The sequence below is a fragment of the Triticum aestivum genome, chromosome 7D (assembly GCF_018294505.1).
Source record: "Triticum aestivum cultivar Chinese Spring chromosome 7D, IWGSC CS RefSeq v2.1, whole genome shotgun sequence".
In the NCBI taxonomy this organism is placed as follows: Eukaryota; Viridiplantae; Streptophyta; class Magnoliopsida; order Poales; family Poaceae; genus Triticum; species Triticum aestivum.
In genome coordinates, this window is record NC_057814.1 from 577,749,800 (window position 1) to 577,762,698 (window position 12,899).

The window sequence follows — 12,899 nt, forward strand, 5'->3', positions numbered from 1 at the left end:
TGGACTAATATGAAGCAAGACATTGCTCGTTATGTTGCTGAGTGTGACGTTTGCCGTCGCATCAAAGCAGAACATCAAAGGCCTGCTGGAACTCTGCAACCTATCTCTATTCCTGAATGGAAATGGGACCATGTTGAGATGGACTTCGTCACTGGATTTCCCAAATCGCAGAAAGGTAATGATGCTATTCTTGTCGTCATTGACCGGCTTTCCAAAGTTGCACATTTCCTGGCAGTCAAAGAAACGATCACTGCTAGCCAGTTGGCAACGCTCTATATGTCCAGGATTGTTTCACTCCACGGTATTCCATTGGTTATCAGCTCAGACCGTGGCAGCTTATTCACTTCAAGATTCTGGGCAAGTTTCCAAGAAGCAATGGGAACTCATCTGTCATTCAGTACTGCGTTTCATCCTCAATCGCAAGGACAAGTTGAACGCGTCAATCAAGTTCTCGAAGACATGCTTCGAGCTTGCGTTATTTCCTTCGGCAAGAAATGGGAGGAATCTCTCCCGTATGCTGAGTTCTCCTATAATAATAGCTATCAAGCTAGTCTGAAGATGGCCCCTTCGAAGTGTTATATGGACGAAAGTGCCAAACCCCTCTGAACTGGTCAGAAACTGGGGAACGTCCACTCTTCGGTCCGGATATTATCCAAGATGCCGAAGAACAAGTCCGCATTATTCGCGAGAATCTCAAGACTGCTCAGTCACGTCAGAAGAGTCAGTATGACCGTCATCATAAAGACATGGTCTATCAACCTGGCGAAAAGGCTTATCTTCGAGTCACACCTATGAAGGGTGCTCACCGCTTCGGGATCAAGGGCAAACTAGCTCCTCGCTATATTGGCCCATTCACTATTCTCGAAAGGCGTGGAAAAGTGGCATACCAACTGGAACTACCGCCGAACCTTTCTCAGGTTCACGATGTGTTCCATGTGTCACAACTCCGCCGATGCTTCAAGGATCCAATCCGAGCTGTGGATCATGAAGTGCTCGAATTGCAGCAAGACCTCTCCTATAAAGAGCATCCGGTCCGCATTCTCGACCAAGCTGAACGCCGCACACGTCAGAAGGCGATCAAGTTTCTCAAAGTCCAGTGGTCGCACCATTCTGAAGATGAGGCCACTTGGGAACGAGAGGATCGTCTGCGCGAAGAATACCCCGCACTGTTTTCTTCTACCTCCTAAATCTCGGGACGAGATTTCTTGTAGTGGAGGAGATTTGTAACACCCTGAGAATCATGCTACAGTAACCCCCTGTGATTAAGCTAATCATGTTGCTAAACAGGGCTAGATCACATTTGAACCACACCCTTGTCAAACTCCTAGTTCAAACTTCAAATATAATTAAAGTGGAAAATAAAAGTTTTCAAAAATTCAAACAGAAATGTTCAGTGGGTTCTAAATAATACACTGGTAATTATGGTGGAGAAAACACATTTTTATAAAATGTCTAAATACTTTTAAATGAAATAAAACAGAAAAGGAAATAAACAAATAAGAGAAAACAGAAAACAAAACAGAAAAAGAAAGCAAAGGGAAAAGGGCCCGCTCCGCCCCCCACTGGACCCGCGGCCCAAACCCCCCCCCCCCCCCCCCCCCGCGTCCCCTTCCTGTTCCCCCGACCGGGTCGGAACAGGGGAGCGTCGCCGCCGAACCCCCTCGCCGGCGGTGAACCCCGCGAGAGGATAAGGGCGCCAGCGGCCCCCGCTCCCTCGGGCCTCTCTCCCACTCACCCCGCTCACTCCCTCGGCCTCTGCGCCTCTCCCCCGGATCCGCGCCGCTCCCCTCTTCCCCACGCTCGCCGCCGTTCCCGTCGTTCACGCGGCCACCGTCCCCCACTCGCCACCTCGCCGTGCCGTACGACGTCGCCGCCCTCGACTACATCCCCTCTGCCTCTCCGCCGAAGCTCGGAGCCACTGCATCGGCCTCCCCGAGCTCGCCTTCATCTTCGGACGCCGGCGACCCCCTTCTTCCCCGGCGACGACCTGCTGCTCCTAAGCACCCACGGGCCTTTCTTGCGCCACGCGGTGAGCTCCTCTACCTCCTCCCCCTCTCCGCTAGCTCGCTCGCGCTCCGTAGCTGCTTCCCCGCGCGCGCCCGAACGCCACGCCGCGGAGCTCGCCGCCGGCGTGTCTCCGGTGACCAAATGGTCACGGGCTCAAGCCCACAGCGCTCCCCACCGCACGTAGAAGCTCCCCAGCCCCTCCGCTTTTTCGATAGCCCGCCGTAGCCATGTCCCCGTCGAGCACCCGTGCGCGCCGCCGCCTCCGCCGCTCGCCGGCGCCGATTCCGGCCGAGTCCGGTGAAACCCCGGCCACCCCTGGATGCGGCGCTGCGAGCTCTTTCGAATGGGCCTAGCCCCGTTCCTCCCCGAGCCCCGTAGCGCGAATTCGGCCAACTCCGGCGAGGGACCGCCGCGGTTTTGGTCGCCGGAGTTGCGCCGGCGCCGGCCGCCGACGTGGCTGGCCTGGCCCCACCCCCAGTGTCACTGCCAGTGGCCCCCACGGGCCCCAGTTGACTGGGTTGACCCAGTCAACTGCTGACTGGGCAGGCCCAGTCACTGACATGCGGGCCCCGCCGCAAAAATTAAAAAAAGAAAAGAAAAAGAAAATGTTTTATAAATAAAAATAATTAGTTTAATTAATCTCTCACTGACAGGTGGGCCCAGTAGTTAATTAACTAAAAATTAATTAGTTTAATCCTCTGTTAACCCACTGTCTATGACAGGTGGGTCCCCCTTGTTAGTTTGACCAGTCAACCCGGACTGTTGACCGCTGACGTCACTCATACGTCATGCTGACGTCATATCCCTTTTTCTGTTAATTAAATAATTCCAGAAATTCAAATAAACTTTGAAAATTCATATCTTTTAAACCGTAACTCGGATGAAAATGTTTTCTATATGAAAGTTGCTCAGAACGACGAGACGAATCCAAATACGCAGTCCGTTCATCCACCACACCTCCCTAACCTATCGAACTAGCAACTTTCACCCTCCGGTCCGTCTGTCCGAAAACGCGAAACATCGGGAATACCTCCCGGATGTCCCCCCCCCCTTCACCGGTACCACCACCTGTCGCGTTAGGACACCCCTAGCACCGCTCATTGACATGTCACGCATCGTCATGCTTATGTTTGCATTGTATTTACTGTTTCTTCCCCCTCTTCTCTCCGGTAGACTACGAGACCGACACTGCTGCTGCCCAGTTCGACTACGGAGTCGACGGTCCCTCCTACTTGCCAGAGCAACCAGGCAAGCCCCCCCCCCTTGATCACCAGATATCGCCTACTCTACTCTCTACTACTTGCATTAGAGTAGTGTAGCATGTTACTGCTTTCCGATATCCTATTCTGATGCATAGCCTATCCTTGCTACTATTGTTACTACCTTTACCTGCAATCTTACATGCTTAGTATAGGATGCTAGATTTCCATCAGTGGCCCTACATTCTTGTCCGTCTGCTGTGCTATACTATCGGGCCGTGATCACCTGGGCGGTGATCCCGGGTATATACTTATATACTATATACATGACACATGTGATGATTAAAGTCGGGTCGGCTCGTAGGAGTACCCGCAAGTGGATCTTTGTGGCGGAGCGACAGGGTAGGTTGAGACCACCCAGGAGAGAGGAGGGCCTGGCCCTGGTCGGCGTTCGCGGTTACTTAACACGCTTAACGAGATCTTGGTATTTGATCTGAGTCTGGCCATTTGGTCTATACGCACTAACCATCTACGTGGGAGTAGTTATGGGTATCCCGACGTCGTGGTATCAGCCGAAGCTCTTTTGACGTCAGCGACTGAGTGGCGCGCGCCGGATTGGACTGGAACGCCACTAGGCTAGGTCTGCTTCCGGCCGCGTACGCAACGTGCAGGTGTGCATAGGGCGATGGGCCCAGACCCCTGCGCGCATAGGTTTAGACCGGCGTGCTGGCCTCTCTGTTGAGCCTAGGTGGGGCTGCGACGTGTTGATCTTACGAGGCCGGGCATGACCCAGGAAAGTGTGTCCGGCCAAATGGGATCGAGCGTGTTGGGTTATGTGGTGCACCCCTGCAGGGAAGTTTATCTATTCGAATAGCCGTGTCCCTCGGTAAAAGGACGACCCGGAGTTGTACCTTGAGCTTATGACAACTAGAACTGGATACTGAATAAAATACACCCTTCCAAGTGCCAGATACAACCCGGTGATCGCTCTCTAACAGGGAGACGAGGAGGGGATCGCCGGGTAGGATTATGCTATGCGATGCTACTTGGAGGACTTCAATCTACGCTCTTCTACATGCTGCAAGATGGAGATGTCCAGAAGCGTAGTCTTCGACAGGACTAGCTATCCCCCTCTTATTCCGGCATTCTGCAGTTCAGTCCACTGATATGCCCCTTTACACATATACCCATGCATATGTAGTGTAGCTCCTTGCTTGCGAGTACTTTGGATGAGTACTCACGGTTGCTTTTCTCCCTCTTTTCCCCTTTCTATATCGGATTGTCGCAACCAGATGCTAGAGTTCAGGAGCCAGACGCCACCGTCGACGACGACACCTACGACACTGGAGGTGCCTACTACTACGTGCAGGCCGCTGACGACGACCAGGAGTAGTTAGGAGGTCCCAGGCAGGAGGCCTTGCCTTTTCGATCGTTGCTACTTTGTGCTAGCCTTCTTAAGGCAAACTTGTTTAACTTATGTCTGTACTCAGATATTGTTGCTTCCGCTGACTCGTCTATGATCGAGCACTTGTATTCGAGCCCTCGAGGCCCCTGGCTTGTATTATAATGCTTGTATGACTTATTTATGTTTTTAGAGTTGTGTTGTGATATCTTCCCGTGAGTCCCTGATCTTGGTCGTACACATTTGCGTGCATGATTAGTGTACGGTCAAATCGGGGGCGTCACAATTGGATACATGGAAAGCTATGGAAGAAAGGTTCTTGTTGATTATAACTACCATCGGCTGCAGCAAGAAAAACAAGCTTACGCAAAACTTTCAGACAGGTTGTCAGAAACAACAGAAGAAATCAATCAGCGCAATCAAACCATCAAACAGGTGATTAGAGAAGCATCCAATTATCTAGAAGAAGTGCATGTTGCATCAAACAAAATCCACACCCTTGCTGATGCTGCCTTAGACCCTGCTGCCGGCCTCTCTCTTTCCACTCTAAAATAAGCTATTCTACAAATTCAAAATGCAACTGTTGCTCTCCAGAGCACTACAGCCGCTGCACGTATTTCACTAGAGGAAAAGGGCATATACTCAGAGGATAATGTGCCTGAACCAGTCTATGATGGTCTTTCTGATGAAGAAACCAATGAAGATTATCATCAGGACATGGATGATGACTGCGCTCATTACGTGCGATCCCCATAAACAATGTGTAAAGCCCACTGGACTAATCAGCAAGTGAAGCTTTCTACATATAGCTTCACATCAAACCTTGCTTCTTTCTGCAAAGAGCCAATCTATTATCATACTTGTCCTGCTAGGGTGGCTAAATAAAATGTGAAGCTCAGTGTTTATAGCTTCACATAAGAAACTATCTCATTCTCAACTACTCTCTCATTGTGTACAAATGTGAACTATATTGTACTATCTAAGACCAGTGTAATATATCTATGTTGTACCTTCGTATTCCCTTTCTAAGATTCTTCGTTACACTACTTTTACCATTTACCTTTGTTTGCATACCCTGTTTTTCAAGTACAAACACACTAAACATTGGTTATCCCAATGCACACGCAGTCATTTATTATTGATATTCGGTTTTGTTTGCTTATGAACAGATGAAGCACACCGTGCAGGCTGAAAACATAAATCTTGATGATGTTATTGTACCTGGTATGCTTAATGAAGACGACAACATTCAAAGTAATGTAATACCATTGTCCTATGCTGGCAGAACTCGTTCTATGATTCACGCATATCGTGATGGAATGTCTGCTTCTCATGTCCACAACTCACCTGACATAATCACCACCTTCACATGTAACCCTAAGTGGGCTGAGATGACAATGCCGCTTAAATTAGAGCAACAACAAATCAATAAGGCTACTGAGACTAATCGTATCTATCGCATGAAGCTACTTGAGTATCTGCAGAAGATCAATGAAGGGAAGATATTTGGGCCTGTAATCACTAGTACTGTGCCTAATGATTTATCTCTGCTTTCTCCATTTTCCTTCGGCATGCTCGGCTAATATCCTCTTCTGTAGTTCTCCATGACATCGAATTTAGAAAAAATGCACTGCCGCATGCCAGAATCCTTGTTTGGCAAAACAAAAAACATAATAGATTGGTCGTGCCAACTTTCATGAGAACCTTCGTTTCAACCACTGTAAGCATTTCTTTTGGACCTACCTTTCCTGCTTCTTTTTTCTTGCTTCAATTCTACATGCTTTGCAGTAATTACCTTAACTCTATCACAGGGATCTGAGCTAATTGATGGTTATGATGATACTCCTACATATGGTCTGATGCCTCGGCTACAAAGGCATGAACTGTCTATACACTAAAACATAACATACCACTGTCTACTTACCAAAGCCATTAATTCTCATATAAACTATAGTTCATTTCACACTATAAATCCATCATCAAACAAATTTATATCCTATTGTGCTTAAATCTGTGAAACCTCTGTTTCTTCATTCTATCTTGTATAGTTTCTATTCATGTTCATATAAATATAGATACATGCTTCCCAGGTAATCCTTTTAATGAGAATTTGATAAACGTAGGAGTGAGCCGACTGTTGAAGGGTCCAATTCATCAAACATATTACAGTCCTAGCTCAGTCAAAGTTTCCAATGAGCATGCGAAAGTGGTATGTGTGTTCTTGCAGCCTCTTCTTTCTACTTATTTCTCCGTTACCATCCTCTCCGTTATGTTATCTTTAGCATGAAACACAGGAATATGGCCTACCATATCAACGTCTTGGCTTACAAACTTTCCTGTTTTTCATGTCAGCCTGTTCTATGTATGAAGCCTTGCTACCTTGATGCTTGGTGCTTCAGTCCTCACAATCTTCACCGCAAGACAAGTAACAATCGCCTTTTGAACAACGGCCATCCTTCGCACTCGTGGAGATGCACCAAAGCTCTCTTTGATCAACTCCCTGCTTAAGATCTGTGTTAAACTACTTTTGAGTCTTGTACATATCACCGCGACCTGTCCTGTTTTATCTATCTCCTTAGTAACTGTTTGTATCCATTGTAAATGCTCATTCACTCATACCACAGACTAATGCTGCTGCAATACTAAGTTTTCTCAAGTTTATGTCTATGTGCTCGTCCTTCTCATTCTTTTATTCAATTTTAAACTTCAATGATCAACCTTTATAAAATTCATTAGGTAACACTTAAATTAAGGATAAAACTCCTTTAGTAAGTACAAAAAATTCTTCTATTGAAACACTGAACACTTAGTATGAAGGCAGAATATTTTAACCTTACAAGAGCTTTAATAATAAAATTAAGAATACATAGTGATATACTTTGCACTTCCTATCCACAGGCACTTAACCCACTACCTATAACAACTATAGTTAATATTTTTCTTACTCTGCTACTCAATATACACGTACGTACATATAACCAGACAAATCGAAGCCAAATACAAAATCAAGACTCAGCAACACAGAGACAAGCCCATGATAAAGAGTTATAAAAGCCCATATAAGTCCAGCCCATCCAGATTTTACTGTCGCTCTCGACCGTATATAACTACTGCACGAGCACACTTTTTGACCTAAATCCCCAATAGATAAACTCCTGGTTCTTCTCTCTGCCGACCAGCGGCTCCACCAACAATCCATCCATCCCTATCCCTACCACAGAAAGAGGTAATTCATCCTTTCCTTTTCGATTTCCTGCTTCGTTTGCTTTCTCCTCACTGCACTATCCCTCTTCAATCTCAGATAAAAAATCTCACGATGGAGGACATGGACATTGGCATCGTCTGTGACAACGGTTCCCCAGGATCAGCAGCATCAAGGACAGCAACGCCTGCGCCCAATGTAATCTTCTGATCACCTGTTGTAGTTCATTCATCGGTCTTTATAAACTTGACTTTCTGTTTTGCTCCATCGCCGGCTTATTTGCCTTGCTTCTGTGTTCTTGGAACAGTGAATAAAAGATACATGCATGATGAAATACAGATAGTTAGGTTCGTGGAAATTGGTCTCTCAGAACTCATCCTAATTGTTTTGAATGAGGTGATATTGTAGTAATCATATTTGTTTCCTGGACAATATTTTCCTCATGTGTTGCATTCTGGAAACAGTGTCTTTGGCCAGTTTTCTGTTCTTTCATTGTTTTAATTGTGTGACTCTACACATGTATCCTCACAATTAGTGGCGCCTACAAGAATGTCAGGCTTACCTGTAGCTTTTCTTATGTAGTTAAATAAAACAACTCAGGGTCTCACACTCAATCAAACTACCATGCCCCATTGAATCTTCATCTGTCGATTTAACTATTATTTTGTCAGACAAAATTTTTACCCTTACTTTGCTTGTATAGGAGAATGACTATCTGATAGTAATTCCTTATGCCCACATATTCGACCTCATGCTGAAAGCTCTGAAGTTGCCCCCTGCAACTTACTATCACAAGATATGCCCAGGCGGAAAGAATCGTGTGACAGTTACTTTCATTTCTTCTTTGGAATTGCTCGATGGTGCACTTGTTCCAAGTTCTCTGTCAGGTGCAATCTTAGATAGCTATGAAGATGCTGAAGACAGTGCTGCTATTGAAGCTATTAGATTCATGGAAAATGCATATGGCAAAGAAATGAGGGACTACCACTACACTCATGTCAAAAAGCTTGAAAATCAAGTGAAGCACCTGGTCAAATGGTTGGTTGCATCAAATAAAACAATCAAGAAGCTGCGCAAAACATGCTACTACGCTGTCAGGTATATGAGCTCATATTCGGCCCAAATAGAAAACACAACCACCGCTCGGCATTTGAAAGGGAGGGATAGCACCAAGGGAATTATGAAAACAGCGCTAGCAAGCATTGAAGGACTGACGCAGAGGCTACGCTACATTGCTATGAAGTTTGAGCGCCGCCTTGAAGCAACCAGAAATAGTTTCTGGTGAGCTTTGGTCAATGTGTCCTGACCAGCATGCTTCTGTAGTTACTAAATCAGGCACCTTTTGTTTCATATCGATCAGACCAGGATCTTTCGCATTTTGGCGTACTCCGAGCAAGATGTGTGTACGCTTTAGTCTTCACTTGCTGCCTCTATGCTGAAAAGTAGTGTATGATATAGCCTATGATCTTTAAACTTTGTTGTTATCTCTGTACCCAGAAGTGGGTTATCATCGCTTACTGTATATATGTGAAGGCCTCTTCTTCTGCTATTCTTTCCAGGCCACTGCGGCTAAAGAACAACCTTTTCTTTCATGTATGCTTTCACTTCAATTCTTTCATCAAAACTTCCTTCTAATCATGTCTTGTGATCACAGTGTGTACAAAAAATAAGAGCAATTACATTCCTGCCTATTTTACAAAGCATTTGCAACTATAAGTGCATATCTGTAAAATATCAAACTCCATTCAATTCACACCAAAACAATACTCACTTCCCTAGCTTAACCGTACACAATAGCCACTTCTTTTTTAAATAATCTAACCACCATCAAGCACGCTCTCAGCAGCCATGCTCTCAGTTCTGAATATAACACACTTTTCAAGCGACATCGGACATCCTATAATTTTGGGCACCACCTCAAAGCAACCAGAAATAGTTACTGCTAGCCTTTGGTCAATGTATCCTGGCCAGCATGCTTCAGTGGTTACTAAAACAGCCACCTTTTGTTTCATATCAATAAGACCAAGATCTTTCCCCTTTTGGAAAACTCCGAGCAAGCTATATATAAACTTTAGTCTTCCCTTGCTGTTCCTATGGTAAAAAGTACTGTATTATATAGGCTATGATCTTTAGATTATATTGTTCTCTCTATGAAGGACTCCTCTCCTGCTATTGTTTCCTGAAAACTATGACTCAAGAAACAAACTTCCTTTTATGCATGCTTTTGCTTCAATGCTTTCATCAGAGCTTCCCTGTGATCACGTCTTCCAATCACGGTGTATGCAACGAATTAAAAGCAATTAAATTCCTGTTTATATAACAAACGATCATCAACAACTACTACATCTGCAGAAAGTCAATAGTACTTTCCTACATGACTTAGTGCACCATTTCCAATCTTATCTGCTCACTGCATATAGTACATTAGCTATTCTTTTGAAGCAACAAATATATTAATGCATTCTCTCACAATAATTAGCTTCCACACGGCTTCCCATTATATCATCTGCTCAGTGGTCTTACGACAAAATAAATCTTAGATTTATAATCAAGGCCCTGGTTTACAATCAAAGTCGAATTCTGCCCTTCAAATAGCAACAGCTGCCAAAATATTATGTGTACTTTATTTTAAAATCCAAATTGCCATTGTGCGTTCACAATTTGTTTATGCATAAAAAAGCTATTTTAAATTTGGCCGCAGGTTGAAAAATTATTAGCAGCTTGAAAACTTTTTCATTATTCTCAAAAAGTACTCTCTTTGCGAAAGGTCAACAGTTAAAAGTTTTCCCTGTTCCAAAATTGTTCGTAAATTAAGAAATTTTGCTTCTTCTTACAAGTGTTTAAAATTCAACAGTTGTTCATTGCTGTGAAGAGTTGCCCGTAATTTTTAAAAAATGCTCCTGCTTTCCCATCGTTTGTTCGCAAATTCACCAAATGTTCGTGCTTTCCTATTTTCTAAATTGTCTTCATTTCTACCATAAAATGATCATCGTTTCAGAAAAATGTTTCTGTTTTTCAATGGTTGTCCAAATCTTCAAAATGCGTGCTATTTTACAAATTCAGAACATTTCTAGCATTTTTTTAAAGCTCGTGTCTTCTGTACCGAAAGCAATCGTGCTTTTTAAAAGAAATTGTTCACATCTTACAAGAAAAGATCCACAAAAGAAAAATTAATCCAATCTGCCGAGGTGACTAGGTCCAAAGTATTAACATTGCCATTGCACCAACAAATTACATCAGGCCTGGTGGAATGGGAATAATGCAGAGCTTCACATAGGAATTCTGCTGTTCCACAGGAGCATGAGCAGTTCGCTGAGTCGACAAAACAAGTATTCTGTTCTATTCAGGCCTAATGAACATGTAGCTATGTACGGCCCAGATACAGCCTGCCTACAGCCCAGTCGCGGAGAGTGGAGGTGACACTAGGACCAATTATCCCCTCCGGTAAATCTTTCACGCAACAGGACACATACCTGTCCTGTGGCTACTCGTTGAAACCTCGGACATTCTCTGTTCATCGACGGTGCATGCGGTGAATCTCACCGCCGAGGCCCACAGCGGGCGAGGCGCTCTTGTCTTCTCCTTCTCTGCATCTTATCCATTCCTCTCCTCCCCATTCTCTCTGGTAGCACTCTCAGATCCAACCCTCAGCGACGGCCATTAGAAGCTTGCCATGGAAGCTATGAAGACCGCCGCCGACTGACTCTTCCCCATGGTATTCCCTTCGCCGCCATTGTATTTTACTACTCTACTATGTTCCCTTCTCTTACTGCAAATTGGATGCTCTAATCCGGTTTCTCATGCTTCTTTTAGATCCACGATTTTTTCTGCCGACCCGCCTAGCAGTTCTTCTACCACCGGTCACCATCGTCTTCCTCAAGTATATATCTATTCCGTTCTGGTCTAATTTACTGTTAAGCTGGCTTTGAGGCACCAGTACATAATGTGGCTGAAACCCCTTGTGCCAGTGCTTTTGATTTTTTTATCCTTAGTATTGTGTCTGACTACCTAAGACGTGGTGGTGTTTTAGTGTGGTCAGGCTTAATATCCTTTCTGTCCAAGGTAAACAAAATAGATGAGAGCGATGGATCTACCTAATAATTTACTTCAATTCCACAACCTTCCTATAAGCTGTGAATTATATATTACAGGAAAATGATAGTAGACATCCTGATCCACCTGCAGTTAGTCTTCTCATCACAAAATCCAAACTGTAGAACCCACTTGTCACCTATCATGTTTTCTTCCCCTTCCAACCCATACAGACTTGAGGATGATACTATACGTCAAGCCAGCTCTTTGTGATAGTGACATTCTCTCTCGCTTGCGGCAGGTCCAGACAATGGCTTCTGTTCCAATTTCATCTAAGATCCTGCTTGATGCTATGTTAGAGAAGGTTGGCCTGCCAGGGGCCACCTACTCAGCAAGCCCAACAGATGGTTCCCGTCTGCAAGTCACTGTTACCTTCTATCCAATCAAGATCAGGCTCAAGCGTTCACCTGTCAAGGTTTCCATTTCTACCTCGGAGCACCAAGATCTTGAGGAAGCTCAAGATTATGTAGCTGCAGCAGCAATTAAATACATGGATGCTTATGAGGGCGTGGTTCCAAAAGACTATAGTTATGATCAACTGAAGGCTGTGGAAAAAACAAATGCAGTGTTGTATCAGCAGCTTAAGGCAATGAAGAGGGACAACGCATGTCTGAGACAGAAGCTAAAAGAGAGCATTGGAAAAAACAAACTCCTGAGCAAAGGATCGGATGGATCCCTGGACACAGAACAGAGCGTCACCAACAATCTTAAGCATTTGGTCAGTAGCAGGATGAGCCCAGGATCTGGTCCAGATGACCTGGAGCTTAACAATGTTCTTCTCAATGTAGAGGCCAACAGCGAACATCTTCAGCAGTGCACTAATGACACAATGGTTAACCTTCAGGAGACTGGCGTTTATCCATACGGTCAGGAACAACCAATAGATGAAGATAAAGGTCTGTCAACCCAAGGCGATGGAAATCCACCGTCACACCCGGAACTAAGAACCTCATTTTATGATGAGGAGGTCTTTGACAACAAAGGGTGCTGCTCTGAT